Here is a 15,655-nt window from a genome sequence, read left to right as displayed (position 1 = left end):
TCCCCTCCCTCTTGAGCCTCCCTCCCACCCTCCCTATCCCACCCCTCTAGGTGGTCAAAAAGCACTGAGCTGATGCCCCCGTGCGATGCAGCTGCTTCCCGCTAGCTATCAATTTTATATTTAGTAGTGTATGTATGTCAGTGCTACTCTCTCACTTCGTCCCAGCTTACCCTTCCCCCTCCCCGTGTCCTCAAGTCCATTCTCTATGTCTGCGTCTTTTCCTGTCCTACCCCTAGGTTCTTCAGAACCATTTTTTCTTTTTCTTTTTTTTTTAGATTCCATATATATATTAGCATATGGTATTTGTTTTTCTCTTTCTGACTTACTTCACCCTGTATGACAGACTCTAGGTCCACCCACCTCACTGCAATTAACTCAATTCATTTCTTTTTATGGCTGAGTAATATTCCATTGTATACATGTGCCACATATTCTTATCCAGTCATCTGTCGATGGACGCTTAGGTTGCGTCCATGACCTGGCTATGGTAAATAGTGTTGCAATGAACATTGGGGTGCATGTGTCTCTTTGAATTATGGTTTTCTCTGGGTATATGCCCAGTAATGGGATTGCTGGGTCATATGGTAATTCTATTTTTAGTTTTTTAAGGAACCTCCATACTGTTCTCCATAGCGGTTGTATCAATTTACATTCCCACCAAGAGTGCGAGTGGGTTCCCTTTTCTCTACACCCTCTCCAGCATTTGTTGTTCGTAGATTTTTTGATGATGGTCATTCTGACTGGTGTGAGTCAATACCTCATTGTAGTTTTGATTTGCATTTCTCTAATGATCAGTGATGTTGAGCATTCTTTCATGTGTTTGTTGGCAATCCGTATATCTTCTTTGGAGAAATGTCTATTTAGGTCTTCTGTCCATTTTTGGATTGGGTTGTTTGTTTTTTTGATATTGAGCTGCATGAGCTGCTTGTATATTTTTGAGATTAATCCTTTGTCAGTTCCTTCGTTTGCAAATATTTTCTCCCATTCTCAGGGTTGTTATTTTGTCTTGTTCAGGGTTTCCTTTGCTTTGCAAAAGCTTTTAAGTTTCATTAGGTCCCATTTGTTTATTTTTGTTTTTATTTCCATTTCTCTAGGAGGTGGGTCAAAAAGGATCTTGCTGAGATTTATGTCATAGAGTGTTCTGCCTATGTTTTCCTCTAAGAGGTGTGGCCATACATTTAGGTCTTTAATCCATTTTGAGTTTATTTTTCTGTATGGTGTTAGGAAGTGTTCTAGTTTCATTCTTTTACATGTACCTGTCCAGTTTTCCCAGCACCACTTATTGAAGAAGCTGTTTTTCCCCACTGTATACTCTTGCCTCCTTTATCAAAGATAGGGTAACCATAAGTGCGTGGGTTTATCTCTGGGCTTTCTATCCTGTTCTATTGATCTATATTTCTGTTTTTGTGCCAGTACTATACTGTCTTGATTACTGTAGCTTTGTAGTATACTCTGAAGTCCGGGAGCCTGATTCCTCCAGCTCTGTTCTTCTTTCTCAAGATTGCTTTGGCTGTTCGGGGTCTTTTGTGTTTCCATACTAATTGTGAAATTTTTTGTTCTAGTTCTTGAAAAATGCCATTGGTAGCTTGATAGGGATTGCATTGAATCTGTAGATTGCTTTGGGTAGTATAGTCATTTTCACAATGTTGATTCTTCCAACCCCAAAACATGGTATATCTCTCCATCTATTTGTATCATCTTTAATTTCTTTCATCAGTGTCTTATAGTTTTCTGCATACAGGTCTTTTGTCTCTTTAGGTAAGTTTATTCCTAGGTAATTTATTCTTTTTGTTGCAGTGGTAAATAGGAGTGTTTTCTTGATTTCACTTTCAGATTTTTCATCATTAGTATATAGGAATGCAAGAGATTTCTGTGCATTAGTTTTGTATCCTGCTACATTACCAGATTCATTGATTAGCTCTAGTAGTTTTCTGGTAGCATCTTTAGGATTCTCTATGTATAGTATCATGTCATCTGCAAACAGTGACAGTTTTACTTCTTTTCCAATTTGGATTCCTTTTATTTCTTTTTCTTGTTTGATTGCTGTGCCTAAAACTTCCAAAACTATGTTCAATAATAGTGGAGAGAGTGCGCATCCTTGTCTTGTGCCTATTGTGCTATTAGAGGAAATGGTTTCAGTGTTTCACCATTGAGAATCATGTTGGCTGTGGGTTTGTCATATACGGCCTTTATTATGTTGAGGTAAGTTCCCTCTATGTCTACTTTCTGGAGAGTTTTTATCGTAAATGGGTGTTAAATTTTGTTGAAAGCTTTTTCTGCATCTATTGAGATTATCATATGGTTTTTATCCTTCAGCTTGTTAATATGGTGTATCACATTGATTGATTTGTGTATATTGAAGAATCCTTGAATTCCTGGGATAAACCCCCCTTTATCATGGTGTATGATCCTTTTAATGTGCTGTTGGATTCTGTTTGCTAGTATTTTGTTGAGGATTTTTGCATCTATGTTCAACAGTGATATTGGTCTGTAGGTGTCTTTTCTTTTTACATCTTTGTCTGGTTTAGTAGCAGGGTGATGGTGGCTTCGTGGAATGAGTTTGAGAGTATTCATTCCTCCCTCTGCTATATTTTGGAAGAGTTTGTGAGGGATAGGTGTTAGCTCTCTCTAAATATTTGATAGAATTCACATGTAAAGCCATCTGGTCCTGGGCTTTTGTTTGTGGGAAGATTTCTAATCACAGTTTCAATTTCAGTGCTTGTGATTGGTCTGTTCATATTTTCTATGTCTTCCTGGTTCAGTCTCAGAAGGTTGTGCTTTTCTAAGAATTTGTCCATTTCTTCCAGGTTGTCAATTTTATTGATATATAGGTGCTTGTAGTAATCTCTCATGATTCTTTGTATTTCTTCAGTGTCAGTCATTACTTCTCCTTTTTCATTTCTAATTCTGTTGATTTGAAACTTGTCCCTTTTTATCTTGATGAGCCTGGCTAGTGGTTTATCAATTTTGTTTATCTTCTCAAAGAATCATCTTTTCTTTTATTATTTCTTATATTCTTTTATTCTGCATTGCATCCAAACATTGTGTTACTTTGATCATTATCTCCACAAAATTCTAATTGCTAAATAAAGCCTATTCCCTAGATATCAATTCTCCATACCTAACGAAAATGGCATTTTATAGAGCTCTTAGATACTATATCCCAGGAAGCATATGCAGCATAAAGGTGGCCAATATTCAGAAGCTAGATTTTCTTGTACTGCCCAAGTGATCAGGAATAACCAAAACATTTTAAATGAATGAAAATTATTTATGGTCTAAAAAACACTTGAGGATAAATCTGAGGAATACAAAATATAGGAGAAAAAAATAAGCATGGAACACATTCTGTATCATCCAGTAATTTTGCTACAGTGAGTCCGTTTTCAAGACAGGTTCCTAGGTTTTTACGGCTTATAATGTAAACATTTATGAGAAGACTCTGACTTTGAGAAATGACGTGTGGAATTATGCTGGTTTGTAAAATGAGTGTAATCCGAATCCTCAGCCTCTGTCATGGTAGGTGGTAGTGGCCGTGCTGGCCTGTCATTCTTAGAATGGTGAGGTTCATCACTCTCTTTTGACTTTGAGTGTGCTGATTTAGCTGTCTTGGGCTTCCACTCGGGGTCATGCTTTCTTTTGTCCAAAGATGATTTCTCCCACTCCCTGGCTTTCTTGTAAGCTTTCTTTTCTTCAGCCATTAGAAGTCTAGCGATTTCCTCATCCTGAGCTACCTGAGCTCCTCTCCTGTCCACCTGGGTAGCCAAAATTTCTTCTTCTTGCAGTTTTCTGGCAATTTCAGCATCATACCGTTTCTGACCCCCTGTTGGTCACTCGTGATGGAGCAGAGACGGCTTCCTTCATCAACCTGGGCTTCATTCCTCCATCTTCATAATAGTAACTATCACCATAAGCATTGGCTCCAGGGGACTCTGGAAAGTGTTTTTTCGCTTTTTCTCTTCCTGTAACTCTTTTTCTTGCAAGAGTCGAGCTATGTCCTCATCCTTCTTCTCCTGAATGCGTCGTCTCTCGGCCTCAATAGCCAGCTTCTCCTGAATCTCCTGAGCAATTTCACAGTCTTGTTGTTCACTGAGCTTTTTGGAGACTGAGTAATCAACTTCCATGATTTTCCCATGCAATTCTACTTTACCTCTCCATTGTGCTAATCCGGGCTCCGAAGGCTCCGCTGCGCTCCCCTCCCTGCCCTCTCCTGCCGGTGGCCCTGGTGAGACCTGCCGAAGCCCCCAGGGGTCCGCTTCCACGAGAGCCGAGTCCCTGCCTGCTTCTGGTCACCATGGCCTCGCCGCCGCCCCGCCCCCACCCCGCGCGCCGGTGGGGAAGGGGCTCTGGCCGGGCCGAGGTTGGGGGGGGTGCAAGACGTGGCCTGGGGGCGAGCGTGGCTCCCAAGAATCATCTTTTAGTTTTATTGATCTTTGCTATTGGTTCCTTCTTTCCTTTTTCATTTATTTCTGATATGATATTTATGATTTCTTTCCTTCTGCTAACTTTGGGGTTTTTTTGTTTTTCTTTCTCTAACTGCTTTAGGTGTAGGTTAGGTTGTTTATTTGTGATTTTTCTTGTTTCTTGAGATAAGATTGAATTGCTATAAACTTCCCCCCCAGAACTGCTTTTGCTGCATCCCATAGGTTTTTGGTCATCATGTTTTCATTGTCATTTGTTTCTAGGTATATTTTGATTTCCGCTCTGATTTCTTCAGTGATCTCTCGGTTATTTAGTAGTGTATAGTTTAGCCTCCATGTGTTTGTATATTTTACAATTATTTCCTGTAATTGATATCTAGTCTCATAGCGTTGTGGTCACAAAAGATACTTGATACAATTTCAATTTTCTTAAATTTACCAAGGCATGATTTGTGACCCAAGATGTGATCTATCTTGGAGAATGTTCCATGAGCACTTGAGAAGAAAGTGTATTCTGTTGTTTTTGGATGGAATGTCCTATAAATATCAATTAAGTTCATCTTGTCTAATGTGTCATTTAAAGCTTGTGTTTCCTTATTTATTTTCATTTTGGATGATCTGTCCATTGGTGAAAGTGGGGTGTTAAAGTCCCCTACTATGTTTGTCGATTTCCCCTTTTATGGCTGTTAGCATTTGCCTTATGTATTGAGGTGCTCCTATGTTGGGTGCATAAATATTTACAATTATTATATCTTCTTCTTGGATTGATCCCTAGATCATTATGTAGTGTCCTTCACTGTCTCTTGTAATAGTCTTCATTTTAAAGTCTATTTTGTCTGATATGAGAATTGCTACTCCAGCTTTTTTAAAATTTCCATTTGCATGGAATATCTTTTTCCATCCCCTCACTTTCAGTCTGTATGTGTCTCTAGGTCTGAAGTGGGTCTCTTGTAGACAGCATATATACGGTCTTGTTTTTGTATCCATTCAGCCATTCTATGTCTTTTGGTTGGAGCATTTAATCCATTTACATTTAAGGCAATTATTGATATATATGTTCCTATAACCATTTTCTTAATTGTTTTGGGTTTGTTTTGTAGGTCTTTCCCTTCTCTCGTGTTTCCTGCCTAGAGAAGTTCCTTTAGCATTTGTTGTAAAGCTGGTTTGGTGGTGTTGAATTCTCTTAACTTTTGCTTATCTGTAAATGTTTCATTTTCTCTCTCGAATCTGAATGAAATCCTTGCTTGGTAGAGTAATCTTGGTTGTAGGTTTTTCCCTTTCATCACTTTAAATATGTCCTGTCACTACTTTCTGGCTTGCAGAGTTTCTGCTGAAAGATCAGCTGTTAACATTATGGGGATTCCCTTCTATGTTATTTTTTGCTTTTCCCTTGCTGCTTTTAATATTTTTTCTTTCTATTTAATTTTTGATAGTTTGATTAATATGTGTCTTGGTGTGTTTCTCCTTGGATTCATCCTGTATGGGACTCTCTGTACTTCCTGGACTTGATTGACTATTTCCTTTCCTATATTAGGGAAGTTTTCAACTATAATCTCTTCCAATATTTTCTCAGACCCTTTCTTTTCCTCTTCCTCTTCTTGGACCCCTATAATTTGAATGTTGGTGTGTTTAGTGTTGTCCCAGAGGTCTCTGAGACTGTCCTCAGTTCTTTTCATTCATTTTTCTTTATTCTGCTGTGCAGTAGTTATTTCCACTATTTTATCTTCCAGGTCTCTTATCCGTTTTCTGCCTCAGTTATTCTGCTATTGATTCCTTCTAGAGAATTTTTAGTTTCATTTATTGTGTTGTTCATCATTATTTGTTTCCTCTTTAGTTCTTCTAGGTCCTTGTTAAACATTTCTTGTATTTTCTCCATTCTTTTTCCAAGATTTTGGATATCTTTATTATTACTCTGAATTCTTTTTCAGGTAGACTGCCTATTTCATCTTCATTTGTTTGGTGTGGTGGGTTTTTACCTTGTTCCTTCATCTGCTGCATATTGCTCTATCTTCTCATTTTGCTTAACTTATTTACTGTGTTTTGGGTCTCCTTTTCGCAGGCTGCAGGTTTGTACTTGTTGTTTTTGGTGTCTGCCCCCAGTGGGCAAGGTTGGCTCAGTGGCTTGTGCAGGCTTCCTGGTGGAGGGGACTGCTGCCTGTGTTCTAGTGGGTGGGGCTGGATTTTGTCTTTCTGGTGGGCAGGGCTGCGTCCATTGGTGTGTTTTTGGGTGTCTGTGAACTTAGTATGATTTTAGGCAGCCTCTCCGCTAATGGGTGGGGTTGTGTTCCTGTCTTGCTAGTTGTTTGGCATGGGGCAGCCAGCACTGGAGCTTGCTGGCCGTTAGGTGGAGCTGGCTCTTAGCATTGAGACAGAGATCTCTGGGAGAGATCTCGCCGACTGATATTACGTGGGGCCAGGAGGTCTCTGGTGGTCCAATGTCCTGAACTCAGCTCTCCCACCTCAGAGGCTCAGGTCTGACACCAGGCCGGAGCACCAAGACCCTGTCAGTCACACAGCTGCCTTGAGTCATGTATACTGTGTTTTGGTGGTTTCAACACCACAGTGCTCTCTCAGGGCTGCCTACTTGAAGTAGCTTCCACTGTGGAAACTCCCTTCATAGAATTTTAATGGAGCAATTTGTGTAATTGTTTAAAAATTTGCTCTCCCACTATCTTGTATCCCATCTTGTTGCAAAATACTCTGTACAAAATGCCCTCAGTAGGGCTTCCCTGGTGGCACAGTGGTTAAGAATCCGCCTGCCAGTGCAGGGGACACGGGTTCGAACCCTGGTCCAGGAAGATCCCACATGCCGCGGAGCAACTAAGCCTGTGCTCCACAAGTATTGAGCCTGTGTGCCACAACTACTGAAACGTGTGCACCTAGAGCCTGTGCTCTACAACAAGCACTGCAATGCGAAGCCCAGGCACCACAATGAAGAGTAGCCCCCGCTCACCACAACTAGAGAAAGCCCGCATGCAGCAACGAAGACCCAGTGCAGCCAAAAATAAATAAATTTATTTATTTAAAGAAAAAAAAAGCCCTCAATAAATATCTGTTGTATGGAAGAATGATTGTCAGTTCCCCTCCCTTTCTCTTGCAAGGCACTCAGTAAATGTTTAGTAAATGAATGAAATAATTTTAGAAAATAAAAATTGTAACATATCATTAATAATAATTATATGGCTGGCTCACCTGAGGAAAACAGGCAACACTATTGCAAAACAAAGTGGTATTAATGTAATTTAGAGATAGCATGCCCAGCCCACTGTCTGATTTTCTCTATAAAAGTATAAGCTCTCCCCACTGGAGACATATTTATTTTGAAAAGAAAAACTCAGAAAATTCTCTTTGAAATATTGCTTGTGGAAACTAGAATTCAAACTTAAGTTTACAATCATGAACATCCCAAGAAAAATAGGTCATCATCAATCTCCCAAATGTGAGTGTTACATTACTATTTATTATAAAGTCAGGTTTATTCAAATTTAAGAGATTTTTAAAAACGAATAGATTTTTAAATAGACTTTATTTCTGTAGTTTAGTTTTAGGTTCACAGTGAGAGGAAGATGCAGAGATTTCCTGTATGCTCCCTCCCCCCACACATACACAGCCTCCCTCACTTAGCAACATTCCCCATGAGAGTGGTACATTTGTTACAGTTGGTGAACCTACATTGACATATCATTGTCACCCAAAAACCATAGTTTACATTAGGGTTTGCTTTTGGTGATACCCATTTTATGGGTTTGGACAAATGTATAATGACATGTGTCCACTATTATAGCATCATACAGAGTATTTTCATAGCCCTAAATATCCTTTGTGCTCCACCTATTCATCCCTCCCTCTAACCCCTGGCAACCACTGATCTTTTTACTGAACAGACTTATTTTTTAAAACAATTTAAAATGTACAGGAAAATTGGGTCAATAGTATGAAGAGTGCCCATTTGCCCAACTGCTGCAGTTTCCCCTGTTATTAACATCTGATATTAGTATGGTATATTTATTACATTTAAAAAACCAGTAATGATATGTTATTATTAATTAAATTCCATAGTTTTATTTTTATCTAATGTCCTTTTTCTGTTCCATGATCTTATTTGGATACCTTATTACATTTAGTTATTATTTCTCCTTAGGCTCCCTTTGGCTGTGATAATCTCTCATATTTTCCTTGGTTTTGATGACCTTAAGAGTTTTGAGGAGTACTGGTCAGGTTTATTGAAGGATGCCCTTCTACTGAAACTTGTCAGGTGTTTTTCTCATGATTAGACTAAGGTTTTGGTTTTGGGGGAGGAAGATCATGGAGGTAAAGTACCATTTTCCTCACATCATATCAATGGTACATGCTATCATCCTGACCTCCACTGTTGATGTTGACCTAGATCACCTGACGGAAGTATTGCCAGGTTTCTTTAATGTAAAGTGTTTTGTTTTGTTTTGTTTTTGGCTTTTCCATACCATACTCTTTGGAGGGAAATCACTGTGTGCAGTCATTATTAGCTGATTACATTTATTATAAAAGCTGTACATTTACTTCCAGTACTTTAGACATGGTATCTGTTTTAGTTTCATTACTTGTGAATGAGAAGGTTGAAATTCCAACTGTGTTGCAATAGTAACAGGAGAATGCTTACCAATTGAATCCTAATGAGACACGAATGGCAAGGAACTGAAGTTAGCAGTTAGAAAATTAAGAACCAAAAGAAGTGATCAAGAGAGAGACCAGCAGTTCTCAAAGCTCTTTGTCTCAGGATCGAAATTATTGAGGACCCCCCAAAGAGCTTTTGCTAATTTATTACATTATTAAAAATTAAACCTGAGGAAACTACAAAATCCAGATGAAAGAAATCAACTATATAAATAAGTGGAGAGATATTTCATGTTCATGGAACGGAGCATTCAATTTTTTAAAGATGTCAATTCTTCCCAACTTGATCTATAGAGTGAACACAATACAAATCAAAATTCCAGGAAGCTATTTTGTAGGTATCAACACACTGATTCTAAAATTTATGTGGAGGGACTTCCCTGGTGGTCGAGTGGTTAAGATTCCGAGCTTCCATTGCAGGGGGCGTGTTCAATCCCTGGTCGGGGAACTAAGATCCCGCATGCCGTGCAGTGTGGCTAGATAAATAAATAATAAAAAAATTAAAGTTTATGTGGAAAGGCAAAAGATCCAGAATAGATAACACAACACTGAAAAAGAATAAAGTTGCTACAACCTGATTTCAAAACTCACTATACAACTATAGTAATCAAGAGAGTGTGGTACTGGTGAAAGAATAGACACAGCAATCAATGGAACAGAATATGGAGCCCAGAAATAGACCACACAAATATAGTCAACTGGCATTTGACAAAGGAGCAAAGGCAATTCAATGGAGAAAAGATAATCTTTTCAACAAACGTGCTGAAACGAGTGACATCCACATGCAAAAAAATAAGCCTAGACACAGACCTTACACCTTTCACAAAAGTTAACTCAAAACGGAGGATACATAAAAGTAAAGTGCAAAACTGTAAAACTACTAAAAGAAAACAGAAAATCTAGGTGAGCTTTCATTTGGTGTTGAGGTTTTAAGTATAGCACCAAAAGCATAACCCATGACGGAAAATAATTGATGTTAGATTTTATTAAAATTAAAGTTTCTGCTGTGGGAAAGACATGGTTAAGGGAATCACAAGATAAGCCATAGACTTGCAGAAAATCTTTGCAAAACACATATCTAAAAAAAGACTTGTTTAAAACATGTTGGGTTGGCCAAAAGTTTCGTTCGTTTTTTTCTGCAAGATGGCTCTAGTAGCACTTAGTTGTCTTTAACTTCATTCGAAACAATTTTGTTAGATTGTATTGTGACAGCTGTTGTATCAGTGTGCATTTAAAAAAAACTTATCAAAATTGGTGAATTTTTGTGTAGTCATTTTAATATTGAAGATGGAAGAAAAAAGCAACATTTTTGGCATATTATGCCTTTTGAGAAAGGTAAAAAAGCAACTGAAACACAAAAAAGATTTGTTCAGTGTATGGATAAGGTGCTGTGACTGATCGAACATTTCAAAAGTGATTTGTGAAGTTTCATGCTGGAGATTTCTCGCTGGACAATGCTCCAGGCTCGGTTAGAACAGTTGAAGTTGATAGTGATCAAATTGAGACATTAACTGAGAACAATCAACGTTATACCATGCGGGAGATAGCCGTTATACCCAAAATATCCAAATCAAGCATAGAAAATCATTTGCACCAGCTTGGTTATGTTCATTGCTTTGATGTTTGGGTTCCACATAAGTTAAGCAAAAAAAACCTTCTTGACCATATTTGCACATGCAAGTCTCTACTGAAACATAATGAAAATGTTCCGTTTTTAAAACAAAATGTGACGGGTGATGAAAAGTGGATACTGTACAATAATGTCGAATGGAAAAGATCATGGGGCAAGCGAAATGAACCACCACCAACCACACCAAAAGCCGGTCTTCATCCAAAGAAGGTGATGTTGTGTATATGGTGGGATTGGAAGGGAGTCCTCTATTATGAGCTCCTTCTGGAAAACCAAATGATTAATTCCAACAAGTACTGCTCCCAATTAGACCAACTGAAAGCAGCCCTTGAGGAAAAGCCTCCAGAATTAGTCAACAGAAAGCGAATAATCTTCCATCAGGATAATGGAAGACAGCATGTTTCTTTGATGACCAGGCAAAAATTGTTACAGCTTGGCTGGGAAGTTCTGATTCATCTGCTGTATTCACCAGACATTGCACCTTTGGATTTCCATTTGTTTAGGTCTTTACAAAATTCTCTTAATGCAAAAAAGTTCAATTCCCTGGAAGACTGTAAAAGGTACCTGGAACAGTTCTTTGCTCAAAAAGATAAAAAATTTTGGGAAGATGGAATTATGAAGTTGCCAGAAAAATGGCAGAAGGTAGTGGAACAAAAGGGTGACTATGTTGTTCAATAAAGTTCTTGGTGAAAATGAAAAATGTGTCTTTTGTTTTTACCTAAAAAATGAAGGAACATTTTGGCCAACCCAATACAGCGAACTATCAAGAAAACAAGTGACCCAATTAAAAAATGGGCAAAAGACTGGATAGACACCTTACCAAAGAAGATATACAGATGGCAAATAAGCATATGAAAAGATCCTCAATATCATTTATCATTAGGGAATCACAAATTAAAGCAACAGTAAGATACTATTGCACACATATTAGAATGACCAAAATTCAAAACAAATGCTGCATCAAATGCTGGTGGGAATGCAGAGCACAGGAACTCTTTTTTTTTTTTTTTTTAAATAGTGTGCTTGGGGCACACTATCACCTATTCTGCTCTTTTTAAAATTAATTTTATTTATTTATTTTTGCTGTGTTGGGTCTTTGTTTCTGTGCGAGGGCTTCCTCCAGTTGTGGCAAGCGGGGGCCACTCTTCATCGCGGTGTGCGGGCCTCTCACTATCGTGGCCTCTCTTGTTGCGGAGCACAGGCTCCAGATGCGCAGGCTCAGTAGTTGTGGCTCACGGGCCTAGTTGCTCCGCGGCATGTAGGATCTTCCCAGACCAGGGCTCGAACCCGTGTCCCCTGCATTAGCAGGCAGATTCTCAACCACTGCGCCACCAGGGAAGCCCAGGAACTCTTATTCATTGCTTGTGGGACTGTAAAACGGTACAGCCTGCTTTGGAAGACAGATTGGCAGTTTCTTGTAAAGTTAAACATATTCTTACAATATGATCCAGCAATTACACTCCAAGATATTTACCCAATTGATTTGAAAATATGACCTCACCAAAATTTGCACACAAATATTTGTATTATCTTTATTCATAACTCCAAAAATTGGAAGAACCAAGATGTCCTTTAATAGGTGAGTGAATAAAAAAACTGTTACACCCATACAATGGGATACTATTCATCAACGAAAAAAAATCAAGCCATGAAAACACAGGAATGAATCTTAAGTGCTTATTACTAAGTTGAAAGAAGCCAGTCTGAAAAGGCCACATACTTTATGATTTTAATTATATGACATTCTGGAAAAGACAATATTATAGCAACAGTAAAAATCAGTGGTTGCCAGAGGCTTGGAGAAGAGGAAAGAGGGGTGAATAGGTGAAGAAGTGGGGATTTTTTAGAGTGGTGAAATAATTCTATATGATATTGTAATTGTGGATACTTGACTCTGTGCATTTATCAGTACTCGTAGAACCTTATAGAACATAGAATGAACCGTAATGTATGCAAATTTAAAAAATCAATTAGAAGGTCAGAGGATCCCAGGTTGGAACACAGAATGTGACAAAGTAACTGTATTACAATGTATGCAACAGCTTCACTGAAGAAGGTAGGGAAAACATACTCATTTGAAAATGAGAGGAATCTGTAAGACTGAGGACTAAAGAAAATGTACATAAACACTGTACTCTAGTTGATTAAGTTTTTACCCGCATGGGGGTATGGCTTAAGAATTTTGATACTGGTATACATGTATATTGGAATTAAATAATTATGTAAGTGGATGGCCGATGGCAGGACCCAAGCTTCTTCTTGTTGGAGTGGGAATTTTTCAGATAAGCCCAGGGAGGAGGGTAGAATCATCCATGTGGTAGTGGATTTGAGTTGGAGACATCATCAGGAACTCATGTTTAGCTTAATATAGATAGTTACATATAGAAATATTTATAGACAGGAATATAGATGGATTAGTAAACACATGTATATTTCCTTGCTCATCAGCTGAGAGGGCTTAGAAGCAATGACACCCTAGTAGCAGCAAGCACACCTAACACCCAGATGTTGGTTTTTTTAGTACCATTTTCCAATTAAAAAAAAAGAAGAAACAAGGCTCTTTGGAATAATGTATGTTTCTAGGCCTGGAGCTGATTCTAGGTCTCATATACAAGATGAGCCTGAAACATTTTGTAGTGACAGAAATAAGGAAATGCTACACACACACACACACATACACACACACGCACAAATTATAGGAGTACATCAACTGAAAGAGCACCTAATAGTCAAAGTTGAGACAATGTGAACAACAAAATAAATAAAGTAGTATTAGATTATAACACAAAATATAAAATAAACATCCATGAGTCCATACTGATATAAATAATGACAGAATAAAAAATAAATGAGGGAGAAGAGACAAATCTCCCATGCAAAAAGAATTCCAAAGAATTTATGTAGATACCCAAGGAGATGGAGAATAACTCCCTACTTCTTAGGTGTGGTCTGCACATAACGAGTTTCTTCCAAAGAGTACAGTATGGAAGGGGCAGGGGGAGTAACTTTACAGTGGAGAAAGGGAAATTTTTTTTTTTAAACTCTATTGCACTCTTATTTATTTATTTGGCTGCCCAGGGTCTTATTTGAGGCACGCGGGATCTTCATTGCGGCACACGCGATGTTTTTATTTGCGGCATGCGGGATCTTTTTTCTTTTTTTTAGTCGCGGCATGCGGGATGTAGCTCCCTGACCAGGGATCAAACCCGGGGCCCCTGCATCGGGAGTGCGGAGTCTTAACCGCTGGACCACCAGGGAAGTCCCCAAAGGGGGAATATTTTAATTTTTTTTTTTGGATAATTGTGGTCACTATGCTAAAACTAACCTAAACTAAAACTCAACGATTGGTGCTTTCTTAAAGATTAGTTGTAATGTGGATTATGAAAGCATATCGGTAAACTTTTTATATTCTTTACATTAAAATCTTGCACTTTAAATGGATCTTTTACCCATGCATAATTTTGTAACATTATACATTTGCCATTTGGAAAATAATTGTTCACTGATATACAGATATTCCAAATGTTAATACATTTCATTAAACAATATAAGTATTTTAAAAAGCATATACATCAGAAAATCTTTTAAGTATTAAAAGGTTGTCATGATCACTATGGTGAATAAAAGTTTTCCAAATTCCTAATTATCATTTGGAAACTTGAATTTTATCTTTCGTAACAAATACCGTCACTTGTTTTACTAAAAGTGACAGGCTCACTTTGTTTATTTGATTTTTTGTGAAAATATTTGTCAGATAACCAAGTCTGAATAACTGGTTTGTCAGCTCTTTCAAGTAAAACTGCCATTCCTTGAATCAAGTTGCTAGGTTAGCTCACAACTCAATCACACAAGTGCTTTTCCTGAAGACCACCATTGTACTTCAGTATGTAGGTTTTGCCAGAGAAAATATTAAAAAGATGTACTCAGTGCCTGGGATCTCATAAAGAGTAACTTTTCCTGCTTCATCAAGGACATTCGTAAGTGAAACTGGCAATGAAGAATACAATGAATATTAGTATGGTTTGGTACCACTGCCTTCACGCTATTGTGCCAACCATTTTACCTATCATTGCTTTTGCATCATCGGTTCCAATGTCAAAACATTTTGTAATTTCTTTCTGTTTAATTTCACATATTATGATTGAATTTTTAGAGAAAACAGGTAACATTCACACACAAGTCAAGAAGCATTAGAAGAACTAAGAATGTAATACACAACATGATAAATATAATTAACACTGCTGTATGTTATGTATGAAAGTTGAGTGTAAATTCTAAAGAGTTCTCATCGCAAGGAAAAATATATTTTTGTATTTCTTTAATTTTGTACCTATATGAGATGATGGATGTTCCCTAAACTTATTGTGATAATCACTTCTTGTAAATCAAATCATTATGAGGTATACCTTAAACTTTTGCAGTGTTGTCAAGTATATCTCAATGAAACTGGAAGAAAAAAAGAAGCACTGGAAGAAATTTTGTGATTGGCTAAGGACAGAGAGCACTGAAAATAATATACAGTGAGTATAGAACTTCTTAAGTGAAATATATTTTTCATGAGATTTGTTGACGCAAAGGCTGCTGACATTATTTATTAGCATAAGGAAATAAATCGAATTCAAAGAGAAGGGAGATAAGTAAACTATGTTGTATATCCTCTTTCTCATGCCCCATATTTAATCCATTATTAAGTTTTGTTGATTTTTATCTCCCACTATCTCAAATTTGTCCATTTCTTTTCTCCACACAGCCTCTACTCCTGTCCAAGCCACCATTATCTTACCTCAACATCTGATTGACTTATTCGTTTCCCTGTTCCTATCCAGTCCATCTTCCAATAAGCAACCAGTGATCTGATCTTTAATGTAATCTTACCACTAGTCCAACCGTATAATCCCTTCTTACAAACTTTTTTTTTTCTAAAGATCTGATCTTAAATTAATGTAATCTT

The 15,655-nt window shown here is 37.7% G+C and overlaps 1 pseudogene across 1 annotated transcript; it reads right to left on the bottom strand.

Moving 5' to 3' along the window:
• Positions 1 to 3,407: 3,407 nt before the first annotated feature.
• Positions 3,408 to 4,124, bottom strand: LOC309968671 (coiled-coil domain-containing protein 50-like; annotated as a pseudogene). The gene has a single exon. The product of its transcript is annotated as a coiled-coil domain-containing protein 50-like (transcript).
• Positions 4,125 to 15,655: the final 11,531 nt, after the last annotated feature.

This window comes from Leucopleurus acutus, assembly GCF_964270905.1.
Source record: "Leucopleurus acutus genome assembly, chromosome: 1".
Taxonomy (NCBI): domain Eukaryota; kingdom Metazoa; phylum Chordata; class Mammalia; order Artiodactyla; family Delphinidae; genus Leucopleurus; species Leucopleurus acutus.
The sequence above is the reverse complement of the archived record's forward strand: the minus strand, read 5'-3'. Positions and strand labels throughout refer to the sequence as shown.